Source organism: Hemiscyllium ocellatum, chromosome 28 (genome assembly GCF_020745735.1).
Source record: "Hemiscyllium ocellatum isolate sHemOce1 chromosome 28, sHemOce1.pat.X.cur, whole genome shotgun sequence".
In the NCBI taxonomy this organism is placed as follows: domain Eukaryota; kingdom Metazoa; phylum Chordata; class Chondrichthyes; order Orectolobiformes; family Hemiscylliidae; genus Hemiscyllium; species Hemiscyllium ocellatum.
This window is the reverse complement of record NC_083428.1, coordinates 42954192-42959369: the sequence shown is the minus strand read 5'-3', so window position 1 is coordinate 42959369 and position 5178 is coordinate 42954192. Positions and strand designations below refer to the sequence as shown.

Sequence of the window (5178 nt, the reverse complement as noted above, 5' to 3'; positions counted from 1 at the left end):
AAATTGCACTGTTGGAGTATGTATTCAAGACAGATTCAATTATTGCTGTCAAATGAGAATTAGTTAATTACGTGAAGAGAAATTATTTGCAGGGTTGGAGAGTCCCAAGGTGGCAGATGAGGCCTTCTTCCTCCAGCTGTCGGGTGGCTTGGATTTGGCGGTGGAGGAGGCCCAGGACTTGCACATCCTTGGTGGAATGGGGGGGGATGTTGAAGTGGTCGGCCACAGGGCTATGGGATTGTTTGGTGCGTGCTTTCCAAAGATATTCCCTGCAACATTCCACAAATTGGCTTCCCCTCTCCCTGATGTAAAGGAGACCAAATCGAAAGCAACAACCATAGAGATAACATGTTTGGTTGTGCAGGAAAATCTCTGTTGGATGTGGTCTCTTCAATATCGGGGAGACAGAACACCAACTCATGGAACATTTCAGGGAACATCACTGGGACACATGTACCAAGCAACTGCACTGCTCTGTGGCCGACCACTTCAACTCCCCTTCCAACTCTCCCAAGGACATGCAAATCCTGGGCCTCCTCCACCGCCAAAGCCAAGCCACCCAATGGCTGGAAGAAGAAGGCCTTGACTGCTGCCTTGGGACCCTTCAACCACACAGCATCAACATCAACTTCACTAGTTTCCTAACCTCCCCTCCCCCACTATATTGCAGATCCAACCCTCCAACTTGAACACCACTTTCTTGACCTGTCCTACCTGTCTATCTTCCTTCTCAACTGTCCACTCCACCCTCCCCTCTGACCTATCACTATCACCCTCCACCTGCATCTACCTATTGCCTTCCCAGCTACCTTTCTCCACCCCTATACTCCTATTTATCTTTCAGTTCCCTTACTCGCCCCACCCCGTCACCACATTCTTGATGAAATACTTGTGCCTGAAATGTCGACTCTCTTGTTCTTCAGATGTTGCTTAACCTGCTTTGCTTTTCCACTTTTCGACTCTGACTCTCCAGCACTTGCAGTTCTCACTATCTTCATGAGTAGATTTGATCAGCTATGATCACTATGAATGGTACGGCAATATTAAAGGGCCAAAACACTTCCTCCTGCTCTCATTTTCGATGTCTCTCGATTCACTGTTGGGTAGGCTGGGTTGCCAGGACAGTTCTAGTTCTCAATCTATTCTGGATGTCAAATATCCCATCCTCTGAGACTCTGCAGGTTAATTCCTATCTCCTGTCTCTGGGTACTGAGAGCTCCTCTGCTGGGCTGGGATGGCTCTGTTGCCCTTCAGAATGTAATGGATCGATTGTACCAAGGGGAATTCACCTTTGTTGCAAATGTGTTGCTGGTCAAAGCACAGCAGGTTAGGCAGCATCTTCACCTTTGTGGCATTTTGGACTCATACAAGTCTCCTGGGAGTTAATTGTTGGAGCTGGTTGCAATCTTTCAGAAATCCCCTCATCCTCCGGTGATAGCTGGGGATCGAACCCAGGTCAATTGTGCACGTAGCAACCATATTTCTTGGAAGCTGTTTGAATATTAATCAATCTTAATCCATCAGTAACTGTTTTAGACTTTATCTGAAGCAGTTTTAACAGAATGTGAGAAACAAAGCTCACTCACTTCAATAATTTCAGTCCGAGACAAGATCTGTATCAATGGTGTCATTTATTTCACACTTGCAAGTGAGTGTGATGTCCACAAGGCAGGGACAAAACACACTGAATTTAACAAATACTTGATAATTATATAGTTTGGTTCCTACATTTTTTTTATTTCATTGTTTCCCCCCCCCCACCCCCCGACCCCAGTTTGCATCCTCCACCTCCCTAAGACCGGTACCCATTACTCCTGTTTATCTCTTGTCTTATCCGGCCTTGTCTGTGACAAAATGTTTATTCCTGGCCACACAAGGCCATTTGACCTCATCCTGCTGTGGGTTATTGTTAGGCATTTCTTGCCTTACCATTATCTACTCCCTCCATCTGTGCTGCCCCTCACAGCATCTTACCACTAAGCTCTTTTAATTGGAGTTTTTTTCTGTGTTTCTGTAAAAGTGGGAAACAGATGTTTATACCTATTGTTTGTACAGGCGTATCTAGCTTAACTGCCTCTCTTCACAGCATCTTATCTAGTGCCTGTAATATCTACCATTGTTTTGCAGTCCCGTTTCTTTCTTGCATACAGTTTTAGCTAATACAAAAAAACAATTATGCATTTCCTCCACATAGTTTCCATTCTTGTTGACGCAACTCTTGGCTGAAATAATTACACACTGGTGTGAGTTCATTTATATTTATATAATCAATTATAATTGCAGAATTGCAGAAGTAACATTAATTTACCTATATCCCACAAGAACAAACTGAGAGAGCCCATTGTTGGAAACAACAGGTATTTTTGCATGTGTTTTAACTCAGCATTTTGTGCGGATTTCCCTGGGGCCATTATTTGGCTTCTCTTTGTGTGACCATGATTCTGCAAAATGACAGTCACATTTGAATTGCATTTGAATATAGAACAGTATAGCATAGGAACGGATCGTTCAGCCCATGATTTTGTGCCAAACATGATGCAAAATTAAAGTAATCCCTTCTGCCCTTGACCGATATCCTTCTATTTCTTGCATATTCATGCTTATCTAAAACATCTCCACTACCTCTGGCAACATCTTACAGACATCTACCACTCTCTGAGTAAAAGCCTTGCCCCTCGCATGTCCTTTAACTTTTTCCCTCTCACCTTAAATACATGTCCCCTAGTATAAGACATTTCAACTCAGGGAAAAAAATATTTCTGAGTGTCATCCCTCCAACACCACGCACAGTCCCTACCCCCAGCACCCACTCTCTGCTCGACACAATCCACCCCACCACAAGCCGCAGACACCGACACTCCCACACGCACTGCCACATCGCCATTGCTCCAAAACAAGGAAGATGTGCATGAAGGTTCTGTTTGATGTGTCTGAGTCGATTTTGAAGAAAAGCAGACCATCGATTTGAGAGGTCTCCATAAATCCAAGCTTCAGCATGTGCAATTATAATCAGGATTTCACTGCTTCCTCCCAGCGCCACGGACCCACGTCGATTCGAATCTCGGGCGACTACCTGTGTGGAGTTTGCACATTCAGCCGTGTCTGCGTGGATTTCGTCCGACGGATCCGGTTTCCTCCCACACTCCAAAAGTGTGCAGGTCAGGTGTTCTGGCCATGCTAAATTGCCCATTGTTTTCAGGGATTTGTAGGTTCGGTGCATTTATTCGGGGTAAATACATAGTCATGCGGTATGGGTTTCGGTGCGTGGGGGATACTCTTGGGAGAGTCGGTCGCCTGTTTCCTCAGTCGAGGGATTCTATGCTAATTTCTGATTTCGCACATTTGGAGGACCTGAAAGAGATCAATTCAAACAGAAGCCACGCGTTGCGGGAGAAACACCGCGGGTTTGGCAGCACCTGCGACAGTTCGGAAATGCAGGCAAAACGGGCCTGCACTTGCTTCCCCACCGCCAGAACGGGAGGGCCATTGCGTCTGATTTGCTCGCACCGCCTTCTCTGTTGTCCTGTGGCAGTGCAATTTAAAAACGACCCACCCGAGCAGGGATTTGAACCCTGGACCCTCAGATTAAGAGTCTGATGCTCTCCCGACTGAGCTACCCGGGCACCAGGCATGCGCTCGCACGAGCTGGCAAAAACGTCCACGCTTCACACTGTCGCGCAGCCATTCTGCCACAATCCACACAATTCAGTGGGATGTTCTCAGGGCCAATGTCTTTGCTGCATTCAGTGCCTTCAGCTGATTATTCATTTCACTTTGAGACAATAGAATCTATTGAAGACTATCCCCTGGGGACCTCAGTAGGAGGCTGAGATATATCACCCACTCAGTACTTTTGACTGAAGATGGATACAAATACTCCAGGCTCATAGTTGGCTCTAAAATGCTGGGCTCCTCTGTCATTCAGGATGAGGATAATTGTAGAGCCTCCTCCCCCTGTTAGATGTTTAATTGTTCACCACATTTACAAACTAGATGTAGATCAGCTCTATTGGAATCACTTAGCCCAGGCTATCACTCACTGCTTTTCCTGTGTGCTACACACGTAATCTTGTGTTGTAGCTTCATCAGATTGATATCTCATTTACAGATATGACTGACTTATATTCAGAATTGGAAGTTCCAGAAGTGAGTTTGGGAATTTTTTTATTGTACAAAGGGTTGTACAATTTTCAACACTCTTTAATAAATGACAACTGATTCTCCATCTATTGTGAATTTCAAATGGTAATTCTTGTTGTCAAAAAGTGCAAACGTGTACATGGACAAAGGGTCTAATTGAGTTCAGTCAGAGATCAGCCAGGATCTCATTGAATAGTGGAGCAGACTCAATAGGCGAAATAGGCAAAAGTAAGGACTGCAGATGCTGGAAACCAGAGTTCATATCAGAGTGGAGCTGGAAAAGCACAGCAGGTCAGCCAGCATCCGAGGAGCAGGAGAGTCAACAGTTTGGGCAAGAGTTTTTGCCCGAAACATCGATTTTCCTGCTCCTCAGATGCTGCCTGACCTGGGGTACTTTTCCAATCTAAACTCAATAGGTGAAATACCCTCCTCCAGTTCCAATGCTCCTGCACAAAGAATGTGTGATAGATGGAATAAACTCTTGGCGAGAGAGGAGGTAAATGCACAAGTATCATTCAACAGACACTAGGAGAAATGAAGGGTCATTCTGGATGTATTACCTTCTCTTTGTTCATTTGTAGGATTTGTAAGTCACTACCTGGGCAGCGATGTATATCACATCCTAACTGCCCTGGAGAAAGTGGTTCCGTGCTGCCTTCCTGAATTGCTGAAGATCTTGGGGTATAAATGAATCTACAGTGATGTCAGGAAGCGAGTTTAGGATTACTACCAGTGGCAGCTAGGATGATGTGCGGCTCTAAGATAAACTACAAATTGCCTTCAGCCAGTTGCATACACACTGATTATTCCCACAGTCTGCCTTCCATTCCTTCACAAATTCTTGATTCAGACAACTAGTTTGCCTCCAATTCTCTTAACCTTCTTTGTTCTAATGAAGGTGTCAAGTCTTTCCTCATAATGAAAACTCCTCATGCTTTAAAATAGAATTGTAGAATCATTGAATCCCGACAGTATGGAAAGAAGCCATTTGGCCCCTTGAGTCCACACCGACTCTCCAAAGGGCATCCCAGCCAGCAC

General features: G+C 45.1%; 1 non-coding gene across 1 annotated transcript; it reads right to left on the bottom strand.

Moving 5' to 3' along the window:
- Positions 1-3550: 3550 nt before the first annotated feature.
- trnak-cuu (transfer RNA lysine (anticodon CUU)) lies at positions 3551-3623 on the bottom strand. The gene has a single exon. It is a non-coding gene; the product is annotated as a tRNA-Lys (tRNA).
- Positions 3624-5178: the final 1555 nt, after the last annotated feature.